This window comes from Glycine soja, chromosome 11 (genome assembly GCF_004193775.1).
Source record: "Glycine soja cultivar W05 chromosome 11, ASM419377v2, whole genome shotgun sequence".
In the NCBI taxonomy this organism is placed as follows: domain Eukaryota; kingdom Viridiplantae; phylum Streptophyta; class Magnoliopsida; order Fabales; family Fabaceae; genus Glycine; species Glycine soja.
This window is the reverse complement of record NC_041012.1, coordinates 39,353,465-39,368,602: the sequence shown is the minus strand read 5'-3', so window position 1 is coordinate 39,368,602 and position 15,138 is coordinate 39,353,465. Positions and strand designations below refer to the sequence as shown.

General features: G+C 29.2%; 1 pseudogene; it reads left to right on the top strand.

Annotated features, from left to right (window-relative positions):
• The first annotated feature begins 5,195 nt into the window (after positions 1-5,195).
• LOC114373278 lies at positions 5,196-11,004 on the top strand (annotated as a pseudogene).
• The last annotated feature ends 4,134 nt before the right edge of the window (positions 11,005-15,138 follow it).

The window sequence follows — 15,138 nt, the reverse complement described above, 5'->3', positions numbered from 1 at the left end:
AGTGGTTTTCTATATTATCTTAGATTGTTTTTATAAATTAATTGAAATTTCGCCACGTTTCATGTCTTATTTTATCCCAATAAAAATGTCAAGTGATTAAAAGGCATCACTCTCTTAGTTGTTAATCTTTTTTCCTGATGTTATCCATTTATCAATAAATTGTTTTGTTTATCCAAAAATAAAAATAAAAAAAAATTAGTTCATTATGGTATATCAACATGTAATGGACCTATGATAATGCACTTAATTGAAGTGTTTGATTTTTTTAACAAAAATAAAAATAAATTAAAACTCAAATTGTAAAGGAATTAAAGCTAAAACGTAGAAAATTATAAAGAGCAAAAATATATAAGCTTTAATTTGAATTGATAATATTTTGTCAACCATAAATAAAAGGAGCATAGCTAAAGAAATTTCTATAATATCTTTGATTTTTCTGGATAAGAAAAATTTTCTTTGAGGGGAGAAATATAAAAATTAATTAAATTATGATTTCAAAGTTAATTAAATATAAACAACTAAAATATTTATAATAATTGGCCTCATGTCATAAATATCAAAATTATATAAACTAAACAAAAGAAATATGTAACATTGTAGCATAAGAAAACATATCAAGTTTTTAAAATTCATCACAACAATTATAATGATAAGAAAACTTTATCATATTAAGATATCATGTTTAAAGTTTTAAAAACATAATTGACTTCTTCCAACAAAAACAATAATAAAAATAATTGACCCTCAATTTTGTTAAAACAATTTTTTTTAAAACTAAGGATAATCAGAATGGTATATTTTTTGATTAAAAAATATCTCAATGAAGTAGTATTTCTTTAATTTATTTTTTATTAAGAAACATCATTTATAGGGGAAAATAGAGAGGCCTTAAATTTTTTTATGGAAAATGATAGTTATATACTTTTGGGATATGTATCCATCTTGAATGACAAAAAAGATAGGAAGAGGAGATAGAAAATGTGAGATGTAATAGAAGATTTGATGAGAAAGAAAATAAAAGAAATATAAAGAAAGGAAAAAAGGTGTTTTTTAAGGAAAAATGGAGTTATAAGAAATATAACTGTATGAAATCATTATTGCAAATTATATACATTTGTGTACTTTTTTTCTTTGGATTTGTTAAAGCTATACTATTATTTAATGTAATAAAATTATGCATTATTTTTTATATAATGTTATGTATGTTTACATTAATTGTTCAATACTTATATTCAACGAATCTTATGAAATATTTTGTTCTTTGGACGTATAAAATATTAATTATGACCAATCTTAATTAGACACCCCCCCCCCCCCCAACATTTAATTTAGCAATGTTTTCTTCTTAGTAAAAATTTTGGGGAGGAACTTAAAAGTATGCAGTCCATTCATAATTTAATTCACTCTACCGTTAAAAGAATAAAAGAAATAATGAGCATTATTGTGAAGATATATTCTGCCAAAACCTTAGGTATATATATAATTTAAAGTCAGGCATGGTATCAAAATTTCACAAGTGGCATAAAGTTATTACACCTCAATACCTAAAGATAAATGGCATATCCCGGAAATCCAGTGAGAAAATTGACTTTAATTTTTCAGGTCTTAACTCTTAAGAAGAGGAAGCACTTGGAGGTAATGGGCCACACATTATTCAATTCCCTCTTCTTAATACCAATGGTTGGGAACCTTATCCATTGATTTGTATAGAAAGTAAATCAAGAAGATTATCCTTTCTGTTGCTTCATCAACTTGACCAATTCTTGTACACAACAACTTGATATAATTGCAGAGGAGAATTATTCCATCTTTGATACTACAATACAATACAACTAACCTGACAAAATTCTAAGACATGCATCATCCCGTTGAAGTTCGAGTCCAATATTGAAGAAGCTGAAAGCCTTAAACGGGGGAAAGTACATAAAGACACTGTGTAGTGGCAATTCATATTCCTTCCTTCACAGCCTTTTTGAAAAAACAAATTCTTTTAATAGACTTGATTCATGGTTTTAGATTTTATGCTTCCTGCTTGAACAGGAACTTGGACAGTGTCATATGAGGGGTCCCAAATGCCGGTTATGAATTCTAACCTACACAAAGAAAATTACCAACACATTTGCATTGCAAGGTTTGATTTTGAAAGTGGTGGAAGTGGTACTGAGACTAGTGAGTGAAAATGCAGCTAGCACAGTGGCTTCAGAACATATTAGCATGATTGTGTACTGGTAAATAATAAAATGAGCAGTTATAAAATTTGGACAATAATTTTCAGGGAGCAACACTTATTTTATATGTTTACATTTGACCTAGTGAAATTTAATACAGTCACCCACAAATGAAAAACAGAAATATCACTTGGGTACTTGAACAGTTGAACATATGTACATAGAGAGACTAACCCTAAGCTTAACCGAAAAAGGCTTTTTGACATGAGGGGGGTTGATTTTGGTGGAAGAGCTTAATATCCCACAATCACTTTACATTGTGGGATTTTGGTGGAAGAGCTTAATAAAAAAAGGCTTAATTTTTATGGATAAAAAACAATCAGTACTTCTACGTATGTAATCTTTAGTAATATTTTTTTGTTTCATACTTATTAAAAATTTTACTAAAAGATTAGAGGTGTTGTAATGAATGTGAGTGTTATTTTTGTTCTTCTAGACTTAAAAATAAATCACTCAACACAGTAATAAAAATATTGTGTGCTTTCAAATTTTGATATTAATGACTTAAATCACTCAAGACAGTAATAAAAATATTGTGCTTTCAAATTTTGATATTAATGACTTGTCTCTTTTTATTAAACATAGAGAAATGTTTAATGATTTAACCTGTAGTTAGAAATACTTGTCAGCCCAAAAGAAAATATCCAAGGCGTTTTTTCTCAATGTTATTGTCACTATAGAAAATATTAATTGATTAAAGCCCTATCTATCCATTGTTAAGTTGCATGCATGCACCTGATGATTTCCATTGAATCCACTTCATTATGTACAAACAACATCTCACAAATTTAGAAACTTTTCTTCCGATCTAACCTTGTTTTTTTCTTATATGTACTGCTGCTCATTATGTCTTCCCAAACCCATCTTGAAACAAAAGCAAAGGTTTTGGATCCATTAATTTGTTTAACCAGTAATTCAGGGAAAGAAAATATCTAAATTTCATAATAGCCGGCCAAATACATTGGGACAATTAATGATCAACATTTCCTCAAAACTAAAGAAAAATTCATCTGTCACGCAATATTTACCGTTAGCTAACATACATAATTGGCAAGGTCCACAAGACTTGACATATCACTAGAAGGCATTATTGTTAAACAATAAGAAAATGTTAGAATACACGCCATCATTAGATAGAATTCCACACAGTTGATTAGCTTCGAAACTTCACCATCACCAAGCTAGTAGCATACGTCACAGGAGACCTTAATTAACTTTGATAAAATATGAACCAAAGTTTCAAAAATTGTTGTATTTGTCATACTTCCTATTCAATCTACTCATAGTCCACTTGCTCATTTCCCTTATTAGTGCCATATATATGAATATGACCTTACAACTTTCTGGTTCTACCTAGAGAGATGTCTTGTAAATTGAAATTGCAACTTGAACTGTTCGCATGAACAATAAATTAACCAATTCAATCAATTTGTCTTTGAACTCTTGAAACATCAACTTCAAAGGCTGAAAATCCATGTAACTTGAACATAAAAAAGCCTCCCTCTAAATAAGCTTCCATGCCCCCCACTATGTTCATGCATTTTCCACTGTCAATATTGTAGGGCTTCATAGACGATGATCATGACTTCACAAAGGGAAAAAGTAAAGAGTGTGGGGGCTCCAAAAACAACTCAGAAACAGTCCATAGAGTAGAAATTGTCCATCAAATTAAAATCCAGTGCATATGTGCCGTGATATTAATCAACATTGAGGTGGCACTACTGCCATGCACTGTTCCCAGGTTCTGTCCTTATCTGTAAGGCAGTGAGTAAAATTAAAAGCTTTGCAGATTAAAAAAAAAAAAAAGATCTAACAAGTGATGATTCCAATAATGTTGCTATTTATAAATGTGACTGCACATAACTTCCATTATGTTTCCTCATTAATAGCATTTCTTGACCACTCAACCCTTTTTTCATCAGTCCCAAATCTGTGTGCAACTTATGCTCCAGACCTAATAGCTAATTCACCTGAGTTATTTCATACACACCATGCTAACCGACAGTTCCTATAGCAGAATTAGATTTATTTGCTGCAGGCATATAAATCAACAATAAGAAGAAAAAAAATACGTAATGCATTCACTTGAAAAAGTAATTTAGGAGGTTAGTTGTGAAAAGGTGCAATGAATACAATCCAAAAACTTAAGGATATTTTAATTAGCCCAATAAAAAAATTAATGTTTAAATTGAAAGGTTATGGCATTTAGGTTATATATAATTATACAAAAACAGTTATTAATTTCTCCTATGTTTTAAAGCGCTGGAAGGAATTTTCCATCAACTATAACTCAATTACACGTTGTGAAATAAAAGAGAGGAAAATAAAACACGTATACATAAAAATCTTTAAACGAACTGATTAACTAAGCAAACATGGAATCCAAAACTTCTAAAGCAGTAAATATATAGTGAGTTCCAGGAAAAAAAAAAGTGTGACAATGCGTTTTCCAAAAAAAAAAAAAACTAATATACATTTTAATTATGAGACTAACTCAAGCATAGAGCACAAACAAATGTGAAATAAAACTTTACAAACTGAATAGGCAAGTAAGAGTGGAAGAGCTTGTACTTGTATATTTTTCTATTTTTTCTTGGAAGGGGCTTGTACTTTGTATAGTTGAGCCACATTGCTTCCATTTCTCAGAAGCCTTGATAGTTTATAGTAGTTGAATAATGATTTTCTTCAATCATATATAATCTCACCAAGGTAGAGTGACGTGTGACCAGCAAGTGTATCAAATCGCAAAAAATATAAAAATTATTTTTTGGTCATCAACTGAAATTTGTTATTATTTATGAATTATCTTATCAAGATTAGATCGTGGTCTTGGGTATCCTCAAAGCTAAAGAAACTTTTTTATGTACTTATTGTGTTTTACTAATTCAATGTACTGTATGAAAGGTGTTGCGTATATTTTAGACTGTCGTTTGTTGTTGCATGGTTTGGAATTGAAGTTCCACATAGATGGGGTACTTGGGATCGGACTTTATGGTTGTTGTATAAATTTGTACTGCATTTTTCTGCCATCATGTATATATGTAATAAGTAAGCAGCAGGATTATATTCCAATACTGGTTTATTTTTTTGCTGCATATGTTGGAGTAATCTTATGATAACCATGGTAATTAAGGAATGTATGTGGTTAGCGCTTAAGATGTACTTATACTGTTTGAAGATTGTACATTAAGTTGAACAAATATTAGTTTAGGTTTTATAATATATCTTTTAATCCTTGCTTTTGTAATGGGAGAGACAAAAAAAAAAGGATCTCAAAGTATTTATACATAGACTAAAAGAGGATTTTTAAGTGTAAGAATTAAAGGGCTAAATTTATATAATTATAAGAAGTAAATTGACAATTTATTGGTAATTATTCATATAGAAGAAGGATCAAGTGACTTAAAAATAACTTTAAAAAAACATTTTTTTATCTTTATTATTAATTTTTAAAACATTTAATAATAATAGCAAATAATTAATCTTAATCATTTTATTTTAGAAGTAATTCTTACCTAAGAAAAATCTTCTAAAATTTGTATAACCGAAAAGTGCCCAAATGCTGCGGGTTAATATATAGCTTCATCTACAGTCCAATCATTTAAATGATATTATCTTAGAGAGTGTGATCCTATTTCTTTGTCAGAATACTGAAGATTGTCTAATAGTTGTATTGCGCCTGTTATAAGTACAACCAATATTCGGAGCTACTATTAAAACAACCAAGTTTTCTATTCACACTACCCATGTTGATGTTTTTTTTATGTAATTTTAAAATTACATTTTTTCACAAAAATACAATTTGATTGTAAAATTATACAATGGAATCAAATTTCATTGTTTAGTGAAGGGGTGTAAAAAAAAGTTAAACAACAGAAACACAATTTTATTGCATAACATGTTTTCGTTATTTATGGAAGGTGTTAAAAAAATTAAACAGCCAAAACACAATTGTTTATTATTGGTATGTGATGATTGTTTATTATTTATGATGTACTCAGCAACATTTAATAAAATGTCAGGAAAATATATTAATAATATTTATTCATATTTGATGACATTTTTTAAATGTTGTCAAAAGTTTTAATAATTATGTTAGACAAAAAAATATTACTAAATATCACATTGTAGTAGTGAGATGACTTTACTATTTGTAAATGAAGTGAGATCATTCTTTTGGAATATGTTACTGTAATAAAATATTTGACTGTGGTTTTCTTATTAAGTTTCAGCTCAAGTTTATTATACTTTTTCATAATTTTAAAAATCATCTTATAGTCGGTCAAATTGGTTAGACCGGAACCTGTGGTACAATTGGTCCAAGTTGTCATTGCACCAAATATGTCATTGATCCAATTTGAACGATTTGAACTAATTGATTTTGCCGTTGAATTAGTAAATTGATCTGGTTGAACTAATATTTATTATTTTTTAAAATTTAAGTTTTTAATGAAAATCTAACAAAAATTATACACTCAAGAATCAAACTCAAGACCTAAAACTAAAGAAACCAAATTAAATTCATTTTAAAAAAATAAAAAATCTAATTGAACCTTTTAAAAATAAATGTATCAAATGAAAACCTATTAAAGGACAAAAAATAATTTAACCCTTTTATTATTCAAAAGTTACACTAAACTCTAACTAATAAGATTTGAATTAGATGAACGGAAATGTCAATTGTCCACCCCATTTTTGTTGGTGGGTTGGGGTGGAGAGAAGAGAGAGATAGAAAGAAAAAGTAAAATAAAAAAATAGATATAATATTAATATGTGATGTGATAAAAAAAAATAGAAAAAGAGAGGAAAAAAAACTAAGATGGAAATGAGTTATGAAAGAGTGAGATATCTGAATATCACTACTGGATGATGAAACCATCTAATGAAGCATCGAAAATATCTTTTAGCACCCTTTTTAATTTTCATATACAAAACTAATACGTTGTTTAAGAGAAAAACTCTTCAATTGATTGTATTATTACTTTTGCGAGCAACACGGGAGAACATGCAGACGGCATTAAGATATATTAGAAATTTAACCATCTCAAACATGGTTCAATCCATTGTTTTAAAAACCTGATCAAATGGTTGATTTGGTTGAGGCACTCGATTGATGGGTCAACTTAAACCAGTGAGTAAGTAGTTAAACTGTATACACAAGTATAAGTTATATAAAATATAAGTATTTTTATTAATTATGTCATAAGATTAATAATTAATTATGATAATTTGGTGGTAAGTTGATTCACTAAATAAACTTTAGGTCATGGGTCCAATTTTTTAGTGCATCATATTTTTTTTTGGCATTTTCATTAAATTTGTAATTTTTTTTAAATAATTAATTTTGTATCAATCAATTTAACCAAAAATGATTTCACCAGTTCAGTTGAACTGGATACCTAGTTTAATCATCGAAATAGCCAGATCATACCAATCGAGTTAATTACACGACTAATCTAATATGCACGACTAATTTTGGATTGCGGTGGGACTGGTGGGGTCAATTCAAATTTTAATCACCCATTAAATTCTCAATCTTTCAAGTTCTTTTTATACCATCAATTATCATTACACAAATTTTTGTATCATTCTATATATTACTATATATTTTTAAATGACTTGATTTGATTTTGCTCTTTTTATTTTATTCAATCTATAATTTTGATTCTTCAATTTTAAAACAGAAATATTTGATCCTCTTATTTTAAAAATTTATAATTTTTGTTCAATTTTTAATTTTGCCTTTATGTTTTATTTTTTATTTTGGTCCAACTAAACTAAATACATATTTATTTAAGGTACATTAAAAGTAAATAAAATAAGTACAAACAAAATTAAGAATTGAAGCAAAATTTTGAATTTTCTAAAATAAAAGAACCAAAATTACAAATTTAATAAAATAGAAGAAATAAATGCATTTTTAAATCAAACATTCATATTTACACTTTAATATACTTTTTACCCTGTTGTCTTTAATAAAATATTAGTAGTATATTTAACAAAGGAGATGTGGACGAAGTCTTTAGATCCTCTTAAGTAGGAAATTTTTTGTTGTATTTGATTGGAATGAAAAAAAACAGTAAAAAGTTAGTTCTGGATTCTCTCCCTTGCCCTCCCCAAATAGCTCAGCTTGTTGACCTTGACATGTGAAAGTGGATACACATTACAGTGAGGTGAGGATCTTATATATTGTCATTGCATATCAATTAAATTCTAGATTCTGCCTTCTTTTAATTTTGATGAACCAAGCAATCACCTTAATTTCTTGTTTTTCCTTTTCTCATATATGTCATGTTGTGATTATATTCCTAAATTAATTGACATTGGGTTGTTTGCAGTTTGGGAAAGTCACCATGGTTGATCAGGTTTCAGCCCCCTAGAATCATTGAGATCCAAACATGTCTTCATAATTTGTACCAACAACAGACGCACTCATTCGCATATTACTCGAATGTTGCATTGCAGTATCCCGCGATGCCATCATGCAGGGCTGCAATTGATGATGTCTCCACTGTTCCAACAACATCCTCTTCCCCAGTCTTTGTTGCAGCTCTATGCTGAGGAAAAAAAAAACTTGCTTGCTCACTTTCCCATGTGTGCAATTTCAGCAGTTGTGTCCGTAACTGCTGCTGCCCCAATTGCACGCGTTAAACTCTTGATACAGAACCAGAATGAGATTATCAAAGTTGGTAGACTATATGAATCTTATAAGGGTATTGGAGATTGTTTTAAGAGAACAATTCAGGAGGAGGGTGTTTTTTCCCTGTGGAGAGGTAACACTGCAAGTGTCATCCGACATGTCCCTGCTCACGTAACTTAATTAGGTCCTACTCACGTAAGTTATGTTGGTTTTGTCCCTTTTGATTTTGAATAAATAAAAAGGTTTAATTGTTATTTTATTCCTTTAATATAATTTTTAGATTAAATTTGATTCTTTTATTATTAAAAAGTTAAATTTGATCCCTTTAAAGGATTCATTTAGGTCCTTAATTTATTTTTAAAAAAAATTAATTCAATTTGTAATTTTTTTTTCTTTTATTAATTTGCTCCAAAAATTTTGAAAAATGGAATCCAACTTGGTTTATAAGGTGACCAAAATTAATCCATTAAAAAAATAAGAGACTTCATGGGAACTTTTAAAAATAAAATATCTAATTAAATCATTTTTAAAAATTATAGGACCTAATTGAATCTTTCAATAATAAGATGATTAAATTGAACTTAAAAATTAAATTAGAGAACTAAAATAATAATTAAACCTAAATAATAGATCTTTGATAAACCAAAAAGTTAAAACAAAAAAATCTAAATAATATATACATGGATAATTTAAAATATATATATATATATATATATATATATATATTATCTTTCAATCACAAATTCATACGTGTGATAAGCTGATTGATTTTTATAATAACTATTTTAAAAATTAGCCTTAAGGATGATAGAATAAAAATATTTACGTTGACCGTACATATGGCTATTGAAACCGTTTCATTTTTAGCTTGACTATTTCCAACTCTGTTGGTTTATTGAATGTGGGTGCCAGCTTTGGAATTTGAATTCTACAAGCTAGGTCTTGAAGTTTCATTTGAACGGCTACTTCAATAGGCTTTTCAATTTCAACAAGGATAAGGATGGTTACTGGAAATGGTTTTTTGGCAACTTGGCCTCAGGAGGTGCTGCTGGTGCCTCATCCCTTTTGTTTAACTACTCCCTCGACTATGCCCGAACTGGTTTGGCTAATGATGTAAAGAAGGGTGGAGAAAGGCAATTCAATGGTCTTGTTGATGTTTACGGGAAGACATATGCATCTGATGGTATTGCTGGACTTTATCGTGGCTTCAACATTACTTGTGTTGGAGTCTTTGTGTACCGTGGTCTCTTCTTTGGATTGTATGATTCCCTGAGGCCAGCTCTCTTGGTTGGGAATTTTCAGGTTGGTTTCAATTCACTTCCATCCCCATATCATGTGTTCTCTTATGGCTTATATATGTGTTATCTGATCAGATATTTAAAAGTTTGACTGACTTAGTAGGTGACATTTATTAGTTATTACATTGATGTTATTTTTATTCCTTTAAATTTGCGTCATTTTATTTTTGATCTTCTAGATTTGAAGTTGTATTTTTTATATAGTATGTATGCATGGTGGGAGTCAAATAGAATATAAAATATTTGTGATAATTTTTTATTTTTAAATTTTGATTTTTTATTTTATACTTTAAAATATGAGTTTTTGAGGATTAAAAATCATTAGAATCTGGTCAACAAAAAAAGGCTCATTGCCTGCTTTAAAATATATTTTTATTGATTTGATTGTAACAATTTTAAACTATCTAATTAAATTGTAGTTTATTGGTCAAAAGTCATTATAAATTATAAATCTTTTATTATCCCTTTGATATGTACTTTTTTAGAAATTAAAAAAAGTAACTTTAAATTTTAAGAACTAAAAAATATGATTTAAATTTGAGAAATTAAAAATAAATATATGTAAACCAACTAAATAAGACAGGTTTTTTCTGGTTTTTTCATCTTTTTTTACTGGAAAGCTTCCAATTCCCTCATCTATTGTCATTTTCTTCCGTAATTGCAGCTTGGCTCTTTCGCTGACTTTAGCATAGCATTTCTCGCCTGCTGTAGTGCAAGGTTTGCTTGAGACACTATTAGAAGAAGAATGATGATGACATCTGGTGAAGCTGTGAAATACAAGAGCTCCATGGATGCATTTGCACAAATCCTCGAGAATGAGGGTGCCAAGTCCTTGTAGAAACTCTCATTTAATCTTTAAGTTAAATAATTTAACAAAGACAATTACTGTATAATTTAACATTACTTACTTTTGTCTGATTTCGCTCTTAACATTAAGGGGTTGTTTGGTTGATCAATAGAAGGAGGAGGGAGTTGCCTATCTTGAGCGGTTTGATTGAAGGGAGAAATAAGGAGGATTTTGAAAATTTCGGTGGGCCACATGAAAGTCAATTTTCCCCTTTAAAGTCTAAACTGTGTGAGGAAAATGTGATTGTTGATGATGTGTTTACCATTTTGTTAGTAAATGCGACGATAGCACCACAACAAAGATGGAGGAAATGAAAGACTAAAATGAATGGAAAGGTCAAAATGATATTTTTAGTAATGTTCTTTTCATTTTTTTCTTATCAAACAATTAATTTTAATTCAAATATTTTTTTTCTTTGCATCTATTTCATTCTATTTCACCTCAATCAAACAACTTTCATTTCCATTCAATTTCTTATTTATTTCTCTTCTTTTCTCTTCTTACCTATTCTCTTTCATCTTTAGTAAAAATATTTTGTCCAGTTATCTTAATGCGTGTTTGAATATGTGTGTGTAAAATTGATTCTAAATCAAAGTGATTTTATAAAATTGATTTTCAAAAGAAACGTGATTATAAAGAAATGTGATTTTTATGTAGATACTTGTATCTGAAAATTGATTTTTATATTCAATATTGTTTGAAAACTTATTCTCAAAATCAATTTTAAATGTGTAAATTACTAAAATGGACATTAATTATTTGGAAAAGTATTTTGTATTAAACATATTTTAAATAGTTAAAAATAAAACATAATTGTGGATATTTTGTATTAGATACATAAAAATTGAACACAATTGTTGACTCATTGGCAAGTGTACCAAATCGTTACAAGTAGTAAAGTTCTCGGAAGTCCGAGTGTCGAATCCACAGGAACTTTGTTTGTACTTAGATTAATGCAAACCCAATTTAAAAGCAAGAGATAAGAATTTAAAATAAAAGATAAAGAAAGATAGAAGATAAAGTAAAGAAATATAAGATATTTAAAGATAAACTTAGAAGAGAAAAGAAGAGATAAGATACTTAAAGATAAAATTAGAAGATAAAAGAAAAGATAAAAGATTGAAAGATCAAAATAAAAGATAAAATATTTAAATTGAGATATGATAAAGATAACTACTTCTACGAAATTCAAATAAATAAAATCTATATAATAAAATTGCTAAAACCTAACCAGTCTAATCAGCCTAGATATATGGATTCAGGATTTGTCTGTTATCAATACCAGTGAACTAATTCTGCCCCACATCTATCCATCTACTTGCCCCTGATGCCTCACGATGACAAGCCTACCTTAATTACCTATCTTCCAAATGCCCTTTGCGAAGACTCAATAACTAAGATGCATTAGGATTACATTCTATATGTTTGCTAAAGCATGGGTATTGGGGCATTAAGTCATGCTAACCCAATAATTTCTTTCTTTTAGTGTTCTATTAAGCGTTACCCTCTCCCGAGTGGTCTAACCCTTAAAACCGATTCACGCATTCATTCCTTATCCCTAATTAGGCTTTACCCTCTCCCGAGTGGCCTAAAGACTAACAGAAAACAAAGTCCGAGATGCAGAATAAGCAAGAAAGAAAAGCAGATAAAAGAAACTGGAAGGAAAAACCCTCTAAAAGATAACCCGATAATTTCCTCCTTTTAGTGTTCTCTTAAGCGTTACCCTCTCCCGAGTGGCCTAACCCTTAAAACAGATTCAAGTATTCATTCCTTACCCCTAATTAGGCTTTACCCTCTCCCGAGTGGACTAAACCCTAACAGAAAGCAAGTTCAGAGATACAAGATGTAAAAAGAAAGAACGGTAAATAAATAAAGAACCTGGAGAGAATTTCTCTTTTTATTGATAACTCTTGAAATGCTCCATACATCATTGGCTTTTTAGGCCTGTCAGGCCCTAGCTAGGGGGTTAGCCACTCATGGTCATGAGGGCTTTACAATGAGAATGAGAAGGAGGTGAAAGAAAGAAAGTAAATGAAACCCCTAGGAGAGGGGGTTCTGTGGTGGTGTGTTATAGCTGCTGAAGTGGGCTTTGGGCCTTTGTAGGCACGCTTAGCGTGACACCCTGCGCTTAGCGCGTATACTTCCTGGCCCGCTTAGCCCGTGACGCGCGCTGAGCGCGCGTATTGGATTGGGCCTTCTTCAAATTTTTTTCTTTTCTTCAATTTTTCTGTCCTTTTTGCTTGTTACACCTCCAATTTTTATATCTGCACCCAAAAATTCAATTTAATTAATTTTCTAACTTTTAATCACAAATAACTGCTAAATAATTAATTTCAGGCTAATATTTGACTAATTTTCTATTATCAAAATACAATTATTTAGCAGTTATCAACAATATATATATATATATATATATATATATATTAATAATTTAAAAAAAATAATTAAATTTATATCATATTTTTTGCACAATAAAATTTGCCAGGAATATTTATTCTTTAACTTGTTGCCTCCCGTCTAGGATGCTATTTTTTTATTTGTGGTTGCATCATTGTCGTCCGGGGTCACAATTGTGTTGGTGGAGGTTGTCGACGACAGCGGGTTCTGCTCTAATAGTGGCGACGGGCTGGTTGGAGCAGAGCTGAATTTGCTTTGACCAATGATTGGGGGAGGATTCTTGTTATTTCATTGACGAGGGTTAATAAAAAACTTCAACAGGAAGCTTTTTTTTTTTTTTTAACTCACTTATAAGTCTTTTGAAATTGGTTTAAAATCTTCTTTAACTTCAATTTTATTAAACATGTTTTGTTTTAAAAATTATATTTTAAAATAAAAAATTTGTGACCATGGCTAAATGAATCTGCATTTATAAGATTTGAAAAGACTTAGGCAGTTTTATCAAACATTCAAAGTTATAAAAATTAATGATATATATAACAAAAAACAAAGATAAGGTTTAAATAAAATAAATATAATTTTTCAATCTTGTAGTAATTAATGGATTCTGATATCGTATCCTCTTAATTAACATTTCTTCACAATAATTATTATGGTACTTTTTTTTTCATATACGAAAATTATTACGAAAAAAGAGAATAGATAGAATAAAAAGAAAACTAAAATATAGAGAGATTTAACTATTTAAGATCAGTAATCAGATTGAAAAACATTCATCGATCATCTCGATCACAATAAAAAGGAAGACTCCAATTGAAGTTATAGATAATTCATGTTCAATGAGCTTAGGATACTCTTCGTCATTTCAATAGCAAATTTGAAACTTAATTATGACAGGGCTTCAACTATGTGAGCAATGATGTAGAGAAAAGTCTGACTCACAATTTTGGAGGAGTATGATATTTGTATATTATGTTAAAATGTAACACGAAATATATCATATAAATAATCCATCACAATTTATATGATTTTTAATATCAAAGAAAACATTTTTATAAATTATAAAAAATTCTAATTAAATACCATGAAACTTTGATTTTCTATTTCAAAGAATACAAAGGATAAGAATTATATTATTTAAAAGTCTTAATTAAATAATATAATATTTTTTTTAAAAAAACTTTTAAAATCTCAATCCAATTTACATTAGAATATTTTATACTTTCAACAAACTATAAAAATCATCCTTGAGATGATCTCAAACTAGTTATTATATAAGTCATTATACTTGCCATATATAATTGAGAGCCTACTTTTATTTTTTTGGGATAATACATTTCAACTCAGTTATTATTATCTTTGTCTACTCTATGATATACTAAGGGATCACCTTTCTTGTTTGTTTCCATTTTTAGCACCATTTTTTTCTTTCTTATCTTATGTTATGGTCACATCCCTAAAATAATTTACCTAATTTGATATTTGGTTGTCTGATTATTCAAGAAAGTGACCATGGTTGATCATTCAGCATCTTAGAATCATTGAGAAGGTTGTAGTGCATCTCAATGTTGGTCTTCCTTTGTACAAACAGAGGCATTCAATTGTGAATTACTTGAATGTTGCATTGTAATATCCAGTGATGCCGGCTTGCAGAGATGCAAATGCAACTGAAGTCTCCACACTGTTGCAACAGCGGCTCCCGTGTCTTTGTTGTTCCAGCTGCTCCCA